Source organism: Marmota marmota, unplaced genomic scaffold (genome assembly GCF_001458135.2).
Source record: "Marmota marmota marmota unplaced genomic scaffold, marMar, whole genome shotgun sequence".
NCBI classification, from domain to species: Eukaryota; Metazoa; Chordata; class Mammalia; order Rodentia; family Sciuridae; genus Marmota; species Marmota marmota.
The window spans coordinates 70,351,593-70,375,322 of record NW_026000026.1 but is presented as its reverse complement, the minus strand read 5'-3'; the positions used below and the strand labels follow the sequence as shown (position 1 = coordinate 70,375,322).

General features: G+C 37.4%; 1 protein-coding gene and 1 pseudogene across 3 annotated transcripts in view; one reads left to right on the top strand and one right to left on the bottom strand.

Moving 5' to 3' along the window:
- Window positions 1-23,730, top strand: part of Sil1 (SIL1 nucleotide exchange factor) — a 257,124-nt gene that overhangs the window by 193,624 nt on the left and 39,770 nt on the right. The gene's annotated exons all lie outside the window — the stretch shown is intronic.
- LOC125619248 lies at window positions 17,214-17,309 on the bottom strand (annotated as a pseudogene).

Genomic DNA, 23,730 nt, shown 5'->3' with positions numbered 1-23,730 from the left:
TTTTGTATGTTTGGGGTCCTGTAGGCTTCCAGGATTTGGCAATCCATTCCATCTTTCATATCTGGGAAGTTTTCTAGGATTATTTCATTCACTAGATTGTTCATTCCTTTGGTATGAACCTCTATACCTTCTTCTATCCCGATAACTCTCAAGTTTGGTTTTTTTTTATAACATCCTATATCTCTTGGATAGATTGCTGGTGATTTCTTAGCATCCTTTCTGTGTTGACTATATTCTTTTCAAGTTGATACACTTTGTCTTTATTATCTGATGTTCTGACTTCTATTTGATCTAGTCTATTTGTAATAGTCTCATTTGAGTTTTTAATTTGGTTTATGGTTTCCTGCATTTCTAGGATTACTGTTTGATTTTTTTTTAAAAAATCTCTATCTCCTGGTATAGCTCGTTCTTTGCCATTTGAATTTTCCTATTTAATTCGTTTTCAAAGTATACTTTCATTGTTTGGATTTGCTGTCTAATGTCTTCTCTAAGATTCCGTTCCATCTGAGTTTGGTATGCCTTGAGTTCTTTCTCTGTCCATTTTTCTGAAGCCTCTAGGTTCTCCTGTGAATTGAAGTTGTCCTGCATTGTTTGTAATCCTTTTTTCCCTTGTTTTTTCATGGTGCTCACGTTGCTTTCCAACTCTGTTTGACTGCTGTTTTTCTGTTTTCTTCTTTAAGTTTGTTTTGGTTTTTATAGTTCCAATATCTCTCCTTTGTGTTGGGAGACAATGTTTAGAGATGTTGGATTTAATTATGAATTAAAGTAAATTCATTAGTTTCATTAGAGGCCTACAGAATTTGATGGCATGTATAGAATTGAGGTTTGACCTTAGGATTTTATTTTGAGGTCGGGCGCTTTGATGGTATGGAGGTTAGTATATGTTAGCTTCTTTGGGGGGGTTGCTCAAATGCAGGCGGTTATTAACAAGAGAATATACAGGAGTACTTGGGGGTAATTAAGGGCTTAGGTGGATTATGGACCGATTCGTATTATTCATCTATCTGCATTTAGTACGTTGTATGTAATCTGGGTGGTCATGCTTAAGAGGAAAGATGGGGAAAAGGTAAGGAAGCAAACCAAGAAAGAGAGAGGGAGAGGGGAAAGAAAGGGAAAAGAATAGAAAAGAAAAGGAAATGATAATTAAAAAAATAATAATAAAATGCAGTAAAATAAAAATTACATTTAAAAAACTAATAGTATAATTGTAGAAAAGAAAAAAAATAAAATAAAAATTAAAAAATTAAAAAAAAATTAAAAGAAAAAAGGGACACTGTTAGGCTTCTATTTTCTTCACTTCCAGTAGATGGTGCTGTGCCTTCCGGGCCAAGATTTTGCCCTCCGGCTGTAGGAAACAATCCGTGTGAGGCCGCTCCCTCCTCCCCCCCACTGGTGTGTCTCAAAACCTGTTAGCTTAGGTTTATTCCTGGTTTCTAGTCCCCTGGCTTCTCCTGTCAGCCAGGCCTTTCCCAGTGTGATACCTCTTGGCAGTTCAAACTGCACTGTGTGCCTGCAGTTTTCTGGACGAGGAGCACGGCTTTTGGGAACCGGCACCTTACTGTTTTGATTCCCTCAGCTAGCCCCTCCTCCAAGAGCTGGCACGACAGGTTTCCTTTTCGCCGCTGGTGGGAGGGGGGAGTTGGAGGTCAGGTGCCTTTACCGTTCCCCACGCGTCTATTCACGCTCACTCTGTTAATCACGCCCCGGGAAAGCCGGGGAGAGATTTTATGTGATTTCCCCGTTGTATGGGAGATGGACTAAATGTCACAGACCTGTTCTATCGCTGAATGAGCTGCGATCAGTCGACAACTGGCGATGGTGACGTAAGCTCTCCAAGATGGTGGCCGTTGGCCTCCTCGGTGGTCTGACCGGTGTGGAGGACAGCACTGGACTGCTTCCTTCTCCTGTCTCAAACCCAGAATTCAGCACTGAGCACAGTGAGGGCACAGCCAGCAGGAGCCCACAGAATCAGCAGGGCCGTTTCTATGCGTTGCTAGTTCGCAGTTTCTGGGGACGCCGTTTCCTGGCGCACGCCCGCAGTCTCTAGCGGTGGGGTGAGCCGCTGAATAAGCAGCTTGAATTTCTGGGCGGACAAATCTCTCGCAGTTGAGCCCCAGTAACCAATCCTCGGGCGATGGAAATCCTTCCTCTAGGTTTCGGTGCATCCCAATTTTGCTGGAAATTCCTAACAAGATAGTTTTTGGCCGTTCTAACTCGTCATTCACCCCGCAGTGACGCGTTACACGGGGGTGATGCACTCCATTCGCCACCATCTTCCTCCCCCACAGACAACCTTTTTAAGCCTTGCCTTACCTTATCTCTTTTCTTCATTAACTGGGAACATTAATAGGTATCTCACATATTTTGTGAATTTTGTTTTCTCCTCCCACCCCGAATTTTGTTTTCTCCTCCTATCCCCGCAAATACTAGGGATTGAAACCAGGACCTTGTGCATGCTAAGCAAGTGTTCTACCATTGAGTTGCATCTCCAGACCTGTTTATTTTATTTTGAGTCAGAATCTCACAAAGATACCCAGCCTGGCCTCAAACTTGAAATCTTCCTACCTAATCTTCCAGAGTAGCTGGGATTATAGGCATATACTACTGCACTGGCTTCATTTCATAAAGTCAAATATCAACTAACATAATATACAGTAAGTCTTATGAAATGATTATAATGCACCTGTTCATAATAAGGTAGTATCAACATCATCATCACCTTATCATGGCATGTCCTTTTATACAATAAGATTTCCCATAAGGAAATTCTTATTTCATTTCTTTCTATAATACAAACCTTTATTCTTCTCATTTTCTCTTTTTGTTATAGAGTTATGTTCTTCTACCTCTCTTGGTACTAATCTTGCTGCTTTGTGATAATGTTTGTCTGCCTACCTGGGTTAATTGCTTAATAAAACTTTCATACGCTTTTCTGTAGTTGAAAAGGCCTCTTCCCTGATGTTAAACATAAGCAATTATTCTGAGATCAAGAAAAGGGAGATGACAGAAATGTAATTGACATGGCCACTGAAATAAAATTTCTTCCTTTATTTAAGTACTACATGCAATTATTGGTCACACATACTTTTCTTTTTTTAATACTGGGGGTTGAATCCAGTAGCACTTTAGCACTAGCTATATCCCCAGCCCTTTTTTGTTTTTGTTTTGAGACAGAATCTCATTAAGTTGTTAAGGCTGCCTTGAACTTGTGATCCTCCTGCCTCAGCCTCCTGCATTGCTAGGATTACAGGTGTGCACCACATGCCCAGCATACACATACTCATTTTCTGCTATTTATTGCCCAGTGTAAGGCAGGTAGGTTATGCATGGATAAGTGTGCTGATGTTTTTAGCAGATTCATCTTTTCATCACTTTTCCTTCTCTATCTGCCTTCCCCAAACCTTCTTTTTCCTTCTTCAAGTAAATTATTTTCATTCACTTTTCTGGTGACCTGATTTTATATCATGATGGTACCTGTGTCTATGTCTGCAGTCCAAACTACCAGGAGTCTCTGGAGTCACAGACAAGTCATTTGTGTTTCTGTATAAGGGAAATATCAGAAAGGCCTTGTGAATGCAGAAGCCATGTACCTCTCTGTAATATGGTTTTGATTTTACTTCTCAGCAAACTGTCTGTCTGCTTTTGCTTTCCTCTTATCTCCCTGTATATTTCATTTACCACTTAACTGTCAAAAGTTAACTATCGAGAAACTAGTGTACCTGTTCCAGGTAGTGCTGGCTTTGCCATTCTCATATCCCTGTGTCAGTCACTTTTAGTGGGATACATCCATCTTTAATAATCCACATTCACATCTGCCAAGTGTGAATTATTATGAAATTATATGACTTTATGATTGTTCATGTTTATAATGCTTTTATTTGAACTTTCAGCAGTGTGCTGCATGTCATGGAACTAAGCCCAGTATAAAAAAGGATGTGGGATGTACGTGTGCCATAGTCATAGACAGATTATGTTCTGTAATCATGGCTCTCTGGGGAAGTGTTCTGTTTTAATGTCTCCTTGGCATCTTCCTTAGAACCTTCTTGGCAGATTTTGGGTTATATACATCCCTTGGTACAAAAAAAACGCATCTCGGGCTGGGGTTGTAGCTCAGTGATAGAGCATTTGCCTAGCATGTGTGAGGCACTGGGTTTGATTCTTAACGTTGCATATAAATAAATTAAATAAAAGTCCAAGGAGAACTAAAGAAATATTTTTAAAAAAGAAAGAAAAAAATGCATGTCATCCATCCTTGCATCCACTAAGCCCATGCTTTGTTGCTTCTCTAGTTCCTAGTTCCTTAGTTGCACTCTTGTTACTGAACTTTACCAATTAATTTGTAACCATTTGGTCACTGTTGTATCGCCATGTCCCATGTTCATCTGTTGGCCTTCAATTTTTAGGTTTTTTTTCAGCCCTCAATGAATTTCACTGCTCATCTGCATCTTTTCCTCCCATCTTTACTGATGGCTTTTGTGGGCTTGCTGGGGACCAACATTCTCAATACTGCTGAACCTTTATTTTTACTTCTGTCATCTATATGATACCTTGAAGTTAATTTTCTATTTTCCTCAGCATCTCATATTCTCTGGCCACCCCCATTATCTCTTTACATGTTCATGTCTCCTGTTAAACATGCTTGTTGTTCTTATTGTGACCTCCAGCTTTTAAATGTCTTCCTCTTTTCCCCATCGCTATTTGGGTTCTTCACTCTCTCTGTCTTAGCTCCATCCAGGTAACTCGGGTTACCTACTCACTGACCCTGTCCTACCACCAACTTATCCTACCTGCCAACCTATATTTTCCTTCTATCTATCTATTTATTTATTTAATAACAATTATTATTCTTTTTAAAAATTTGTTCTAATTAGTTATACATTTCTTCCCATTATTTCTAAACTTATTGAAAGAGTAAACACAAAGAAATACAAATGAGTACACATGTGTATTATGTTAATGTGCTCAAAACCACTGTTCCTACAATCTGGTTTCTGTCCCTACATCTCTGAAAATTTTCAAGAGCACTTCAGTATCATTGACATCTATGTAGCAGTCAACATGTTGGCCACTACTTCCCCTTGGAAACTGTACTTCTTGGCTGCCATGGCATTATAATTTCTGGCTTTGGGATGACAGTAATTAATTACTTCCCGTCCTTTTCATTTCATTTCATTTCTTTTTTCTTTTTTTGGTTTAAGATGGACAGAATGCCTTTATTTTATTATTATTTTTGTTTTGTTTTTATGTGCTGTCGAGGATCGAACCCAGTGCCTCATGCATGCTAGATAAGCACTCTGCCACTGAGCTACAGCCCCATCCCTCCTCTCCCTTCTTTTTATGATAACATCATCCTCTTACTGTTTTGTGATTATAACTACTCAACAAGATTCTTGCAGCTTTGTTATTCTCTTTTCATTTTTTCCTCTTAATGGTCCTGTCTATTCTTGTGGTTTTAAATCCTACCTCATTGTGAATGACTCCAGTGTTCATGTTTAAGTCCAGCCTTTCTTCAGAGGTCTCATCCTACATTTCTTTCATACTGTCTAATTGTACCTCAAACTTGAGGAGAAAGTGAAATTCATTATTGTCTTTCTTATAAACTAGATTTTTTCCTCCCACATTCTCTTTTTATCTATTCTTGGCACTGTGATTATTGTCGTTACCCAAGCTTGAAACTTTTGAATGATATTTGAGTCTTCATTCTTCTTTTACTCTCATTAAGTTGGTGAACAAATCCTGTAGATTTTTATTTCCACTATTTTTACCTACAAACCATTCCACATTTTTCTTCTACTTTAAAGAACCTTGATGTGAGCACAGCAATCTATTCAGGGCTGGATTCTCTTCCCCAATGCTAGGGAATGAACCATGAATTCTCTAAACCAAGTACTGCAATCCCATTTTCAGTGGATGTAGATTGATTTAGAGATGGGCATGTGACCCAGTTCTGATCAACGAAACAAAGAGATATTTGCCAAGAAGCTTCTAGGAAGGATTTTGCCCTTATGTGAGAAGAAAGATGATAAAGAGACTTTGCTCTTCTTCTTCCTGCCTTGAATGCAGTTATCTTAGAGCCACAGCAGTTGCCTTGGACCAATGAGGTGTGAAGCACAAGGACTAAAAGCCTACATACCGAGGAGGATAATAGAGGGGAAAGACAGAAGGAGGCTAAAGTTTAGCTACTGTAGTGATTTTGGAATCAGCCTCTTGGAGACTTTCTTAAATGTCTTTGTTTCTTAAAAAAAACAAACAAAAAAAACACTGTGTCATTATTTTATTACTTGCAACTGGACAAATATTGATATTGATAAAATTTCCAAAATTCAGCTGGGCATGGTGGCACATACCTGTACTTCCAGTGATTCAGGAGGTTGCGGTGATTGCAAATTCAAGGCCAGCCTCAGCAACTTAGGGAGACCTGTCTCAAAATAGAAAGAGGTAGGGATGTGGCTCAGTGGTAGAGTACCCCTTGGTTCAATCCCCAGTACAAAAAACAAGTCTACAATCCCTCTTAAGATCTTTTAAAGACCTTAAATTCCCCTTCTTCCATGCACCCAGCTCAATTTGTAATTATATATTTGTCTGATTACCTGTTTTGTTTGTCTGTTTTGTTTTTTATTTTTGTTTTCTTAGTATGGGGGATTGAACCAAGGGGTACTTTATCACTGAGCCAGTCCCTAGTCTTTTTTTTATCTAAATTGCTGAAGCTAGCCTTGAATTTGTGATCCTCCTGCCTCAACCCCCTGAGTTGCATGTGCTACCTGTTTACTGTTGATATCCTTTATTAGGCAGGACTAGCAGGGGTTAGGATCCCTTTTCTATCTTAATCTTGCTGTCTCCTTAGTGTATAGCATGAGGCCTAGCATTGATTGGATTCTCAGGAAATATTTATCTATTTATTTATTTATTTATTTTCAGAGAGAGAATTTTAATATTTATTTATTTTTTTAGTTTTCCACGGACACAATATCTTTGTTTGTATGTGGTGCTGAGGATCGAACCCGGGCCGCACACATGCCAGGCAAGCGCGCTACCGCTTGAGCCACATCCCCAGCCCAGGAAATATTTATTGAATGAACAAATAAAAAGAAACAAGGAAACAAACTGATACCTAGAAAATGAATTGCTTCTCAGATAATTAATAGAACCTGAGTAGAGAGTGCTGCTTTTATTATTAATGATGTAATAGTTAGTGTAAGATTCAGTACTATATCTTGATCCTTGAAAATCTAAGGCTGTGGAAATGAGTGTCCTAACCCTGTTGGCAGAAGGCCCAGAAAATATAAGGTTAGAGATTGGGATGAGGTCAGATGTTGGAGATGCCAGCATTTAAATGAAAGTTTAAATGTGACCTCCTAGGACTAGTCTGACTCTTGTCTCCAGTTGCTAATTTTCCCACAGTCCTGCAGTGACAGGGGAGGTGCCCAAATCTTTTGTATCTGATAAACTGATTAACATAATAACCAAGATATGCTCAGGCAGTTTGAATAACTGTAGCTCTTAAACTGCATTCAAAGTCTGATTACTTTTTTAAAATGGCAATTAATGACGAATGGAAAATGAGCTCTGAGCCTGACCAGCTGCCCTGAGTACTACAGAAATCAAGACTTCATTCTGGAGAGGGAGGCACCACTTTGCTTAATGAACTTGTCCTTTCAGCATTTCTTTTGAATTCCTCTCTGTGATGTGCTCCTGCCTCCTCCACATCCTCTTTGTGACTGCCTTCAGACTTTTTCATTGTTGACTGCCTCTTTCTAATTTCTTCCCTGCATAGTCCCAACCCACAAGTTCTTCTCTTTATCTTCAACTTTATTAGCATTTGTTGTTTGGACATATTTACTGACTGTAACATGTCAGCTTCTCTGTTGTATACCAGTTCTTTCATCTATTTCCCCAATAAAATTGAAAGCCTCTTGAGAGTGGGAATTGGTACCTAAGTCCATGATATCCATAGCTCCAGAGGATAAGTTTCATGTGGCTTTTTAGAGCCTAAATGATCTAACACAGGGGCTGGGGTTGTGGCTCAGTGGTAGAGCACTTGCCTAGCATGTGTGAGGCACTGAATTCGATCCTTGGCACCACATAAATAAACAAACAAACAAATAAAAATGTATACTGGTATAATCAGTTTTCCATTATTTAAAAAAAATGATCTAACACAAAAATTGAAATTACGAATAATCGGTAGTAGAAAGGCATAAACCAAGAGCAGACAGGCTTTTATTTCTATAACTGATTTTTGTTCGATTTTTTCTTTCAGTGAGTACTATTTTTATAATTAAAACTTAACAGTAAGAAACAAAACAAAGCGAAACAAAAGTTGAAGGCTTCTATATCTAACAATGGCTGTTTCCATTTCCCAAGAAAAATTCTTGGATCAAAACACCTGAAGCCCGGTGTAGTGATGTACTCCTATAATCCCAGCTAATTGGAGGCGGAGGCAAGAAGATTCCAAGTTTGAGACTAGCCTGGGCAAGTTAGCAAGACCCTGTCTCAAGATTAAAAAGTAAAAATGTCTGGGTATGTAGTTTAGTGGTAGAATACCCCAGGATTCAATCCCTGATACCATGGGGAAAAAAGTCAAATACCTGAAAATGCTGGATTAAATATTTAAACATTTCCTTAAATGCTCAGCAGACAGGTAGCTGTAGGGCTATTGCTTTGTTTAGGTGCAGGGGAAATTAATAACCTCATATTCTTTTTTTTTTTTTGTATGGGGGATTGAAACCATGGGTGCTCCACCACTGACCAACATCCCAGCCCCCCCCCTTTTAAAAATATTTTGTTTTAGTTGTAGTTGGATAGAATACCTTTATTTTATTTTTATGTGGTGCTGAGGATTGAACCCAGGGCCTGGCATGTGCGAGGCGAGAGCTCTACAGCTGAGTCACAACTTAAGCCCCATCACCAGCCCTTTTTATCTTTTGAGACGGGTCTTGCTAAGGTACTCTTACTGGTCTCAAACTTGTGATCCTCCTGCCTCATACCTCCTCAGTTGTGATAAAATATCAATTTTATCACAAACAGCATTAATAATATATATTAATAATAATATATATCTATTTTTCATGTAGTCATGTGCTACCACACCCAGCAATAACATCATGTTCTTTATGTATCCCTGGAAGAGGGTGAAAGAAATACTAATGCCAAATAAAGCTCAAATTCTAAGAGATAAAGAACACGGAAACTGACAACTGTCCTGGGGACATTTGCCATTATCTAGTGGTCCAGAAGTTTGGGTTTCATTGTGCTTCAAAATTTGGGGTACAGCCCTGGGTTCAATCCTCGGTATTGTGCAAAAAAAAACAGGGGACAGGAAACAAAGTTTAGGGACTATGAGTGAGAGACTGTATTACAGCTGGGAGCAGTGGTGCATGTCTGTAATCCCAGCTGCTTGGGAGGCTGAGACAGGAGAATCGTGAGTTCAAAACCAGCCTCAGCAACTGTGAGGCACTAAGAAACTAAGTGAGACCCTGTCTAAATAAAATACAAAATAGGGCTGGTTGGTCAGTACCCTTGAGTTCAATCCCTGATACCAAAGAAAGAAAGAAAAAGGAAAAAAGAGACTGTATTACAAACATGAAAATCCACACAAAAGAAGTTATTAAGGCAACTTAGCTTTGAATGTCAGGGAGAAAAATTTCCCCCAAATTATTTACTCAGGCCAGCTCTAGAATGCATTTGGGCTGGAAAAAATACTCCTTTTGAAATCTGAAATATCTAAAATGAGAATTTACTGAAAATGATCTCAACAAATAATAAACTGGAAAAATGATTGCAAGTTATATCATAAACATAGCATTAATAATATATATAGTATTAACAATAATATATAAATTTTATCACAAACAGCATTAATAATATATATATTAATAATAATATATATCTGTTTTTCTAAAAATAGAGAATAAACACACTAACAATCCTATTAAAAAAACATGCAGAAGTTCAAATATAAGGATACTTTCAAGAATAGTGGAATTATGGTCTGGGGTTGTGGCTCAGCGGTAGAGCGCTCGCCTCACACGTGTGAGACCCTGGGTTCGATCCTCAGCACCACATATAAAAATAAATAAGTGAAATAAAAGTATTGTGTCCAAAAAAAAGAATAGTGGAATTTTGGTGAAAGGCAACTGGGAGGAATTCATGGATTTATCTTCAGCATTGACTATATGGTGTGCAGGAGGGAACTAGGGCATAAGCCAGTTGAGAGGAGCCCTCCTAGGATCAGAACAAATGTCAAACAAGAGTCTCAGAAACTGTTCCTTCAAAGAAGACTATGGGGAGGCTGCCAGTGCCTCACCAGGGGGTCCTTTTTTCTGCCCAGGAGGGTATAAGCCACTGGAGAAAATGACTCAGAAATAATTAGTGAAGGACAAAAGAGTCAGAGTCAGAAAGATAGTTTTAAAGTAGAGCCCCTGATAGATCTAGCCTACACAGGAGCTGGAGCTGGACAATAAAAAAAATGGCTCCCTGGTTTATTTAAGGGGGTACATCAAAGGCAGGGATAAGGTTTCAGGGGTAGAGTTTTATTTCATGGTGTCTTGCAGTCAGCAGATTGATTGGCATTTTAGCAGGTCGCACCCATCTCTGAGAGGCTGTGCAACTAGAGCAGGTCACACATCTCAGGTGTGTGGGACCTGGGGCAGAGCTTGAATAGGGTTACATGTGTCTGGGTGGTCTTGGCTAGAGGAAATTTTCACTGGAAGTTCCCAGATACCAGATGCTCCTATTCACTAAGCTGTGATGCTGATGTAGTTCATATACAGCCCACTGATGGCTCGAGACCAGAGACCAAGTTGATATTCGTAGTTTGTGGAGCAATTTGCTTTTGAGCATTATTGAAAACAGTAAAGCTGTATATTTTAGGGGTTAACCTTCTGCATTGCAAATATTTTTTTCCAAATTTGTGTTCAAACTTATGATACCTTTTCCTTTGGACATTAAAAGGGTTTATTTAAAGAAATTGATAATTTATTATTTCATGGTTTCTATTTTTTTAATATTTATTTTTTAGTTGTAGTTGGACACAATACCTTTATTTTATTTATTTTTATGTGGTGCTTAGGATCGAACCCCGGGCCTTTGTAGTTTCTGCAGATCTGATGCTAGGTGAGCATTCTACCGCTGAGCCACAACCCCAGCCCCCATGGTTTCTATTTTTAATGACATTTAGTAAAAGCCTTCTCTGCAGTAAGAGTATATAACATTTTTTTCCATATTATTTCAAAAATATGAAATATTTAGTACATGAAGAAGAGTTCAGGAAATCTTATACTTACCACACAGATTCAGTGAACTAAAATTTGCTGTATGTACTTCAGATTTTTTAGAGAAGTAAATGATATAATTGAAAATACTTCCTTAATCTTTTCTAATTCTATTTTCTTTTTTAAAAATTTTATTTATTTATTGGTATGTGGTGCTGAGAATCGAACCCAGTGCCTCACACATGCTAGGCAAGTGCTCTACCACTGAGCCACAACCCCAGCCCTCTAATTCTATTTTCTTCTCTCCCAGAGGTAACCACTGTTACAAATTTGGAGTGTTTCATGTCTGTTTTTTTATAGTTTTATCATATTCAGCTCTCCTCATCTATGTGTATATTACATAAAGAAATTGTTTTAGTAGCTTTCCATTTCATTAACAGTAGCTCTGAGTACAGCTTTTATGTGCATCCCATTGTTTTAATAGGCCTAATGTATTTCTTTATTAATGGACATTTAGATTGAGGCCAGTTTTTGGCTTAACACTCAGTGTTGTAGTAAATATCTTTGTGCATGATTCCTTGGGCACATGTGCAAGCATTTTTCTAGGGTATGTGCCTAAAAGTAGAATTGCTATAGGTAATAAGCTGTGCACATTTTCAACACAAGTACATAATGCCAAATTGTTTTCCAAGTGCTTGCTGGTGGGAATAAACTTTTACTGTATTTAAGAGGTTCCGTTTCCTGACATCCTGCTCAACCCTTGGTATTATTAGAGTTTGTAGTTTCTGCAGATCTGATGGATTTGATGTGGTATCCCATTGTTCTTTTGAATTTACTCTTCAATGTCTGCTGCAAACGTTGTGTATTATTTCCTGCATAATTGGAATCATAGTATACATACAGGTCATAGAATTCCTGTGCTCTCTTCCAGCCCCTTTTTCCATTATAGGCTAGTCATTTAAGTATTGAGTTGGGGATGTAGCTCAGTGATAGAACACTTTTCTAACATGCGTAAGGCCCTGGGTTTTGTTCCCAGCAGTGGGGAAGAAAGCAAAATAAATTAATAAACTGAAAATCCAACTTACTGTTTATGTTGCCTTTTGTCATATAAAGTAACTTTTTTATAAATAAATACTAATATTTTATATATTTATATATATTTATCTTATAAATAAGTATTTTATAAATAAATACCAATATTTTCTTAAAAGTTTATATTTTTTGTGTTTTTAGAAATCCTTCCTTACCCTGAGGTATAAAGAAATTAACCTATAGTAACTTCCAAGAGTATAAACTCCCCCCCCCTACAGGTAGAATTTTTTTATTTTATTTTATTGGTTGTTCAAAACTGACACATTTTTATTCTAAATAAACTTTTTGTGGTGCTGTGGTTGAAGCTCAGTGGTAGAGCGCTTGCCGTGCAAGTATGAGGCACTGGGTTTGATACTCAGCACCTTATAAAAATAAAATAAATAAAGGCATTGTGTTCACTTGTTTATAAAAATTTTTTTGTATGCTGAGAGATAAAAGATTTTAGTTTTTATGATGTGGCTATCAGGTGTCCTGTAATCAGTAGCGAGTATTCTGTCTTTTCCCCAGTGAATTTTAATGGTTTCTCTATCATATATATGGGGTTCCTTTTTTTTTTTTTTTTGAGGGGAGGGTACAAGGGATTGAACTAATGGACACTTGACCACTGAGCCATATTACCAGCCTTATTTTGTATTTCATTTAGAGACAGGGTCTCATTGAGTTGCTTTGTGCCTCACTTTTGCTGAGGCTGGCTTTGACCTTGTGATCCTCCTGCTTCAGCTGCTGGGATTACAGTACAGGGTTTCTTTATTTGTATTGCTTTGTATCCTGATCCTTTCTAATTTTCTCTTTGGCTGTGATGTGTCATTATCTTTAATGTTTTGTTGCATTTAGTTTGCTAGTTTTTGTTTTGTTTGTTTGTTTGTTTTGTTTGGTTTGGTACTAGGTATTGAACTCGGGGGCACTCGACCACTGAGCCACATCCCCAGCCCTATTTTGTATTTTATTTAGAGACAGGTTCTCACTGAGTTTCTCAGTGCCTCGCCATTGCTGAGACTGGCTTTGAACTCTCAATCCTCCTGCCTCAGCCTCCCAACCCGCTGGTATTACAGGTGTGCGCCACTGTGTCCAGCTAGTTTGCTAGATTTTTTAAAGAGAGTAAGATAATGTTGTTATTGGGCAATCTGTTGATTATACATACATACAGTGTATTGATTATACATACATACATGAACAAGTAATAGGGAAACACAACATTCAGACTGCAGTTTCTGTTATGAAGAGGGAAGGAATCTGACTGGCAAATGGTACACAGGGGTTTTCAAATTTGTTGGTAATGTTTCTGTGTGTGTAGTACTAGGGATTGAACTCTGGACCTTGCACATGCTAAGCAAGTATAGTACCATAGCTCCATCCTCGGCTAGCCCTTTTTATTTTATTTCGAGTCAGGGTCTTCCTGGGTTGCCCAGAATGGCCTTGAACTTGAGATATTCACCTCATCTCCTTAGCTGAGATTATAGGTGTGTGTCACCATGCCTGGATAAATTTTTGTTTTTTATACTGATTAGTAAGTTGTTAATTCAAAAATTGTTGTTTGTACTCTGTATGACGTTTTGCATGTTTTTTAAGTGTGACATTTGTAAACTCTTTAAAAAATTTAAAAAGGGAGTATAGAATGGTCAATTTGAGAATAAATCTTCAACATTAAGCAAACAGAGATTGTTCTTGTGTAATAAATAAAGCAAAGAACCAGAATTTTTCAGATAATATAATATAATTAGATAATATAAACCAGCATTAGCCAACATGGTGGCTTTGTGCCAGTTAGGAATTTGTATCCCATTCTGTGAGGATGAGTGCAAAGTTTGGTTGAATTCTCACTCCATATTTGACTAATCTTTTTACTTATAATTTTTATATCTCTGATTATAAATGTTATAGACCTTGTGCGTTGTCATACTATTCTTGAATTTTTGTATCAAGGTCATAGTGATATCACAAAGGAGTTTATAATGTGCCCATCCTCCTCCTAGTGTCTGGAACATTATGTATAAGATAGGGTTGTAAGCTCCTTAAAGTCTTGATAAAACTCACCTATTAAGACTGACTAAACAAAGACTGTCTGAGTTTGGACATTTTTATAGGTTTAAAATTTAATCATAATATTAATTTCTTTAATATTATAAGTCTCTTTGGATTGTTTATGTCTCATTGAGTCACTTTTCCCCTACAAAATTGTTTATTTTAAAATTTTACTGGCAAAAATTTGTTGGTAGTATTCCTGTAGGTTTTTGTTTTTGTCTTTTTTTGGTCCATGCTGCCTTTACTATTATATTCTCCTTTATTATACTCTTATAAGTTTTGTCTGTTTCTGTTATTTTTTGCTTAACCCATGTTGCTTTTCATCTTTTGGGTGTTTTGTTTTATTTTTTGTTGCTGAGTACCAAATCCAAGGCTTTACACTTTAGGCAAGCTCTCTACCACTGAACTAAATCCCAACCCCCAGTCTTTGATTTTATTTAGCCTTTTTTCCCCCTTTGTTCTCTATCCTTACTTCTGCAATTAACCTAATTAACTTTATTATTTTCTTCTATGTACTTTTACTCTTCTGGTGTTTTTCTAACTTTTCAAGTTGAATGCACAGCATAGTTAAATGTTCTGTAATTTAAATAGTTATTTTAAGGGGCTGGGATTGTGGCTCAGTGGTAGAGCGCTCGCCTAGCATGTGCAAGGCTCTGGGTTCGATTTTTAGCACCACATAAAAATAAATAAATAAAACAGAGGTATTGTGTACACATAAAAAATAAATATTAAAAAAAAATAGTTATTTTAAAATCTATGAATTATTGAATATGTGTGGTTTTAGTTTCCCAGACACCCTGTTCCCCTTTCCTGTATTTATTTGTATATTAATCATTGTGTGCCAAAATGATGATATCTATGATAGTAATTCTTTGGTGTTAGTTGAAACTTCCTATTTTGCTTACCAGTTGTGATTAGTTTTTGTAAATGTCCTATAAGTGCTTTTGAAGAGTTTAGGGATTTGTTTGTTTGTTTCGTTATCAGCTTGTTTTGCCATGCTGGGGAGAGAATGCAGGACCTCACATGTGCCAGGCACATGCTCTACCACTGAGCTACACTCCATTCCAAAAATGAGTGCTTTTTATTTGTTGGATAATGGACACACATAATTTTTCTTTTGCTTTATATATCTGGGTATGGGAATTCAAGTTTGTATGTAAGATGTCCATGTCGCCTGTTGTATTACTAATTTGTGATCAGCCTCATCTTATTGTTTCCTCCCTCTGTCTCTTTCCTTCCTTCCTTTCTATCTTTCTCTGGTACTGGGGCTCAAATCCAGAACACTTTACCACAGAGCTAACTCTCCAGTCCTTTTCATTTTATTTTATTCTGTTTTGAGACAGGGTCTCACTAAGTTGCTGAGGCAGGCCTGTTGAGTCTTTGGGATATAGGTGTGTGCCACCATGCCCAGCTTTCATTTTCTTTTCTCAGAGATTAGTAATAAAATCTCTATGATTATATATTTCTGTTCCTTTCTGAATTTTGCTTTATTTTTATCTAAGATTATTAAATGTTACACAGATTTGTGATTCTGATAACCTCATAGCTGTACCCTATTGTTCCTTATATCATTAAGTTATAATCATCTTGACTGCTATAAGTCCTTGTGTGGGTTCCCCAGGCCATCCCCTCCACTGCCCACTGCCTGAGGATTGAACCTAGAACCTCACACACACTAGGGAAGTGCTTTACCATTGAGTTATCCACCTTTCCCCTTTAAAATTTTTATTTTGAGACACAGTCTCCCAGACTGAACTAGAATTTTCAATCCTCCTTCCTCAGCCTGCTTGGTAGCTGGGTGTGTACCACTGCCTGGCTCTTAAGAAGTCATTTTTTTTTGCCTTAAAGTCTGTTTTGTCTAATATTACAATAGCTAAAAACTTTCTGTTAGCATTTTCTTTATGTATCTTTTTCTGTCCTTTTTATTTGTCTTTCTTACCATTATGTTTTGGACATATCTTTCTTTTAATTATTTTTTTATTTATATATGTCACCAGAATGCATTATAATTCTTATTATACATATAGAGCACAATTTTTCATATCTCTTGTTGTATTCACACCAATTCATGTCTTCATACATGTACTTTGGATAATGTCCATCACATTTATTAGGAAAAATTAACTCATTTTCTTTTACTGTGACTTATTGACATATTTGGATCATTTTCTGCCATTTGTTTCAGTGATTAGCTTTTAACATGTTTCATAAGCTGTTGAAGTTTAAAGTAAAGCTTTCTATCCCCTCAAATATTGAAAAAAATAAGAATCCTTTAATTTTAGTCATCTCCATTTTTCATTTTCTTTGGGTAATATTTTGTTTCTACCTGTCTTTAACCAACTTCATATATTAGTGATTATTGTCATCATCTATGCCAGTGCTTTACAATTCGTGCTTGTTCGTATTTCAATATACTTCTTCTTATTATTATTGTTTTCTTACTTTACTTTCTGAGATTCAATTTCCCAGAGTTAATCTTTCAGCAAATGTTGAGGGGTAATGCTTTCTTAGTTTTTCCTAATGCCATTATCATTTTGCCATCCTTCCTGAAAAATAGTAGTTACCTTTATAGTATCTGTTATTATTGGTGAAAAATCTATTGCCTGTTTAATAGTTTAACAATATCTTTTATAGCGGATGAGTGTTCCCATGATGTTTAAAAGTTTTTCATTTGTATTTAATTATTATTATATATCCAAGTATGATTTATTTTAATTTATCTGTAGCTTTCAAAGTACAGTTTTAACTTACAGTCTTTAGTTATGGCAATTCCCTAATTATTATCTTACTGTGTGCTTCATGGGCACTCCTCCATATTCTTTATTTGGGGATTATATTGGGCCATCTGTTTCTAATATCTCTTAACCATTATTTCACTTTTAAAAAAATCAGATGGGTAATATGCTAACATTATAACAAGGTCTGAGGGAAGCACATATTACACAGTGGTGTGAAAATCACACTTATGAACTACAAAAAGACACCTCTCTCTCTCTCTCTCTCTTTTTTTCCTGGTACTGGGGATTGAACCCAGGGGTGCTCTATTTTTTATTTTGAGAAAGGCTTTCACTAAGTTGTCCAGGCTGGCCTTGAACTTGGAATCTTCCTGTCTCCCAAGTAGATGGGATTATGGATGTGTGCCACTGAACGTAGCCCTTTTCTTTTCTTTTTAATTTCTTCATCTCTTAGACTTCTTCCTGGATGATTTCTTTCATCTTATTTTCCCCATCAACTGTATCTTTCTTTGGTGTGTCTAATATGTTTATTACACCATAAATTTTTTTATTATTAAGTGATTTTTTCATTTCTGGGAGTTTCCAAGTTTTGATTATGTTGTTCAGTTGAAAATATTTAAATTTCAATTATTGTTATGGGGCAGGTTGCTCAGAAAACACACCAAGTCCCAGTTTTGTCCAAATTGATGAGTTTTTATTTAGCTGGCCGGGGTGACTACTCCCCACAGGACCTATAACTGTCTCTGCAAGGAACAGCCCCAAGCCTGCACATTTTAGGATATTTAAAGGCAAAAGCTGCAAAAACCACATCCAGGTTGACATAGCTGCAAGCAAGAAGGTATAGAAGCTGAATTGGGCAGTTAGTGAGACAATGCAGTGGGTGCATTGGTATGTCCCATGAAACTAGCAGCAGGTTGGCATAGCAGCAAGCAAGCAGAAGGGAAAGGGGTCAAAATGACCCTTATTCAGTACACATTAGAGAATGGTTACTAACATCTGGACAATGAATCTCTGGCAAGGTACATTGCCCAAGAAAAATGGAAACCAAAGAGAACAATTTTACATCGTGTAAGAATTGCTATTTTGTGTTGCCAAGTATATTATGCTAGGTAACTGTTAATGGGTACAGAGGTGGGGCTTTCCCATGGGAGAAGCATTTCTTACATAATATGGAGTCACAGGGTAAAATGGAGTCTGTTTGGTCATTGCCCATATAGCCTGGCCCATAACATTATGACTTCTTTGGTTCATATTTAAGTATATTTCTTAACTTCCACATGTAATGGAAACTTTCTAGTTAATGTTTTTGTTATTGACATCTATGTTGTGGTCAATGAAATGTCCTTAATTATGATTATTATGCATTTGAAATCAGTTGAGATTTTCTATTTGGTTCACATCTGCTATGTTTTAGATAAGTGTCCCCCAAAGGTCTGTGTGTTAAAGCCTTGGTCCTGAGGGTGACACTGTTGAGAGACAATAGAAGCTTTGAGAGGTGCAACATAGTGGGGAGAGTCTTAGGACATTGGGGCATGCTCTGGAAGGGGATTGTGGAACCTGGTTTCTCTCTCTCTCTCTGCTTCGTGGCATATGAGGTGAGTGGTTTGCTTCAACATGTGCTCCCTGCCATTGCATCTGGCACCCTTACTAGAGGCCCAAAGTAATGGACAACTTGGTCATGAACTAGAACCTCCAGAACTGTGAACCAAAATAAGACCTTTTTTCTTTATAATTTAATTCCCTCCAGTATTTTATTATAGTAACATAAAGCTAATTAAGATAATACATTTTTTATAAACGTACTACATATACCTAAAAAGAATATAAATTCCATACTTTGATAGTGACATATCCTTGTCCCATACTTCAGCCCCCTCCACACATGTACACATGCTCTCATAGATTTTTGGGGGGCAGAGTATGGGGAGGGAGATCGAGTTTTGCTATGTTGCCCAGTCGGGTCTTGAACTCTTTGGGTTATAGGCATTTGCCATTTCATCCAGCTTACTTAAGATAGTTTGACTTATAATTTCTTGACGTTTGATGGTGCAAGAACAATATGCATTCTGTAGAAGCCATATTTAATATTTTTAATTGTGATTTTTTTTTCCTAGCTAGCAAAATTTTTTCCTGGCTAGTAGTACAATACTCTTATGAAGCTGGGCACCAGCAGCAAGCCTCAACTCTCAGTCAGCCAGGCAATCACAAAAGTAAACAGACATTACTTTACCATGTACTCTGTTGGTTACCAATGATTTTAGTAGGTTAGGTGTATTAAATACATTTTTAGCTTATAATATTTTCAAATTAGGATAGGTTTATTGGGATGTAACTTCATAAGTCAAGGAATATACATCTACATGTGAGTGTAATATATATATATATATATATATATATATATATATATATATATATGAATATGTACATATCTCTCACATGTACATACATATGTGTGTTTATAGCTATATCTATACACACACATTTATTTGTATATATGTATATATTATGTAAGGTGACGAATTCTTGGGTGTTTTGTCTAAAAATGTCTTAGTTTTCTACTTACTTTCAAAAGATGTTTTCTCTAGATATAGAATTCTGTAATTTTCTTTTTGCTCTAAAACATTTGTTTTCTTTCAGCAAATTAAATATACATTCCATTCTGCCTTCTATTGTTGCTTTTGAAAAGTTAGCTGTCACTAACTTTGAAGTTAGTGTTTTGGTCACTCCTTTTGAAGATAAACCCTTTTTCCTCCATCTGCTTTTAAGATATTTTTCCCCATGTATGTATATTTGTGAATTTAATTTTTTTTGGCTTGAACTTTATTGAATTCATTCAATCTAAATTTGTTTCATCTGTTCTACAATATTTTCAGCCATTATCTCTTCGGATATCTGCTTCTCTCTCTTTCTTATCTTTCTGAGTCTTTGGGTGACTTCCATCTTTGGGCTTATGTCCCCTTAAACTCACAAGGTTGCTAAAGTCAAAAACCAAGTTTGACTAAACCTGTGAGTGCTCTACACCTTTGTGGCTTCAATATTCTGGTTACTTTCTGGGCTCTCTTTTCCTTACCTTTTAGCCTGGTAGTTTGTAATAATTTTGTTGCAGTTTGATGCTCTTAAGGAAATATTTTTAAATATTTTATTCAGTTTGTTTTCAAAAGGTGGATCTGAATAATCTAATTCACCATTAATAGAAACGAGAGTTGTCTTAGTTTTAAAATATAGATTGCAAGCTACCTTACTGAACTATCTTATAGTTTCTAGTATCTTTTCAGTTTATTCTTTTATTTATATAGTTGTTATGTCTGTAAACAATGATAAACTTTTCCTCTTTTAGTTATAATGATGTTAACAAATACTTTTATTTGTTCTTGACAGAGGTGATTTTAGTATTTCATGATCATATGTGATGCTGGCATTTGATTGTGTTTGTGTGTATATTTATTTATATATGTATGTTAAGTAGGTATGTTAAAAATTACATATGTATCTTTCAATTTCATTTTCATCATGGGGCTCAATTAGAAATTTATGGTGAATTTTGTGCTTTTTTTTTTAACCATCTACTAAGGCATATCTTAGTTGTGTTCTCTGCATTGTTGCAGTCCAAAGTGTCACCTGGAACTGGAGGGATTGTAAATAACATTTTCAGGTCAATAGCCTACTGTTTTAAGTTCTTTCCAGAAACACTGTAATGCCATCCCTAAGAAGTAACCCTTTCTTCATCATCCCAAATGGTAAGATCTGTATTCCAGAGAGCAGGGCAGAAGAAAGGATATAAAAGAGGTAAAGGGCAGTTGAAAAATCTCTTGAGAATCCCAGAAACTGTCCAGTCTGCTATATAACACATTGGCCAAAGCTTAGTATGATGGCCTTTCCTCGCCATCAGACTTTGGAGACTGGGAAAGAATTGTGAGCACCACTAGGAGTTTCTGCTACAGCTACCTTTAAGAAGAGGAAGTTTCCCCTTTCTCTTTGCTCTGGAATAGCAAAGATTTTATAGCATAAAATCACCTGGTTTTTGAAATTGAAAAAGATAACCTGAGAAATCGTCAGTAACTCAGTTTCTTTGTGTGTGAATATATTTTTATTTATTATTTTTGCAGTACTGGGATTGAACACAGGGCCTCATACATGCTAAGCACACACTTTACCACTGAACTACACCTCCAGCCCTACCTTTTTTGCAAATATATTTTTAATTGATAAATGAAAATTGTGCATATTTACTGTGTAACATGATTTTTTTCCTTTTTTTTTTTTTTTTTTTTTTGTGGTGCTATGGATTGCCAAGGACTTGCAAGTTCTCTGCCACTAAGCTCTATCCCCTGTCCCCCATGTAATATTTTGATATCAGTTTCTTATCTGTGGAGTGGGCAGGACTTGAAGAGGGAGCATAGCATACCAGAGAGCACTAGACTAACCTAGACTGGGTGTACTATCTTATGAGAAAGGCTAGCTTTGGTAAAGGAGCCTGAAAAGGACATGGACTTTGCACAATGTCTCATTTAATCCTAACAACAACTCTGGGCAGGTAATAAAAGTCTGGCTTTACCAAGGAGGATTTTTGCCCTAGGGCATATAGATAATTTATGGGAGTGTTAAACCTAGATGTCAAAGCTCATGTTCTTCCTATGGTTTGAAGAGCTAATGAATTCTCACAGAAAGGGACATTCCTCTGAAGGTCTTGAATGGGGTCACTAGTGTCATTCTTTACCAGGTGCACAAGCTCTTGACTTTAATATTGGAGGATATAGGGAATAATACCCAGAGGGAAGAGTTGGGATTTATGGCAAGGGTTGCTGATTTAAGCTAGCTCCCACAGCCAGAGTGGTGGTCAGGATGACATGATCAGTCTGTTTTGTATCTTTCTTTCCTTCCATTCTTCACACATGTGTTAGGAGGTGTTCAGTCAACACTTCCTAGACTGAGCCTCATTAACAATCTCATACCTACAATTTACAGTTTTCTGCCCCCTAGCAGTGATCCCCTGAAAGTAGCCCTAACCAATTTTTCCAGAAATAGCCCTGTTTTGATTGGAGCAAGTATGTTTTTAAACTGTGCTGCTCTGGTTCAGTTTTTGGAACAATCAAGCCACTTCTCAGTGGTTTTTTTTCTAAATATTTAAGCCACAAGGCCTATATAGATGGGGACTCTTCTGTTGTACCTCCTCTCTTCTCTCCCTACACCCCCTAACATTTTTTAATGTTTTGCTTTTTGAATTCTGATCAGTTAGAAGTTTTCTCTTCCAGCATCTCTTCTGGTCATAACAGTAGTCCATTACTTAAAGAGGAGAATCCATGAAGGCTGGAGGAGGGGGAGGACAGTAATTGAAAGATGGCAGGAAATATTGACCCTGTGCCCTGCTAATGACAGCTGTGCTTTGCAGTCTGTACTGCCTGGGTAGAAGTCCTGGTGGGGGAGTCTTGGGCTTTTTCAGGAAGTTGGCTGCATACTATTATCTCGGAATGTGTGCAAAGCATTTAATGAACAGCACTGAGTAAAACAGGCTGTCATGTGGCTGTGAAACAGAAGGATTTCTTCATATTAGACAATCCATGATCCCTTTGTTTCAGGGAAATCTCCAAGACTGATTTCCCAGGCTGCCTCCCAGCCTCCACTGCATTTCACTTGCATACACAACCTTGAGGTTTAAAGCTAATTTATTTCTATCCCATTTTCTCTCTGCTTTTATTCTGCATTTAATCAGTTGTGTTGGTCTTACTGCCACTTCAGTGAGGCTGCTGGGAAATTATTATAGCTGGACCCTGGTGCCCCAGCCTCCATTCAGAGCATCTGGCCACCATGCCAGAAAAGACTGTCTCAGGCCTTCTTACTGTCTCTGATTAGAAAGTTCAGGATGGGTGGGGCTGTAGAGTCTCATGTCTATGAGACTTCCCTTTACATGGCACCCCAAAAATGGGAAGGGTAAAAGAGAAATAGAATATCAGCTGGAAGCTGGGCAGTGCATGCCTATAATTCCAGCTACTCTGAAGGCCAATGCAGGAGGATTCCAGGTTTGAGTTTGGGCATCTTGGCAATACCCTGTCTCAAAAGTAAATAAAAAGGGCTGGGGATGTATCTCAGTGGTAGGTTGCATGTCTCGCAAGTGCTAGTCCCTGGGTTCAATCCCCAGTATCACACATATAACACACAGCTGAAAATCCTATGAAAAATAAAAAACATCTGTTTGATTCTCAGAAGTCTTCCCAAGATAACTTTCTGTAGTTACCTGGTCATTTATATTCTCATGGCAAGAAATTGAAACTAAAGGCTGCCCCAGTAGGATTTCTGTTTGGTATTAGATGGGGGCATCCTAGAGGGACTTTCCTTCATAGTGGTCACTCTGTACCTTTGGTCCAAGCAAGTGTCTTTTCAAGGTCCTCCTTTGTATTGATGGAAAACTCTTTTGGGTAAGCATAGGCCCACATGGGGATGGATGCCAGGCTTCAAAAAGGAGCAAAGGCCAAGCAGAACGTGGGCCTGGAATAAACTGGCAGAGCATTATTCACCTTGGAAGGGAGATCAGGAATAGGCAAGCCCTGGGGCATACCTATGGAATTTAACCCCCAAATCCCTGTTGTACAGGTATTCTTGACAAAGAGCTGTGGACAGTGATCAGTGGCTGGCTGGAGGAGTCTTATGTCCCACTCAGTTCCTCTGCTGAA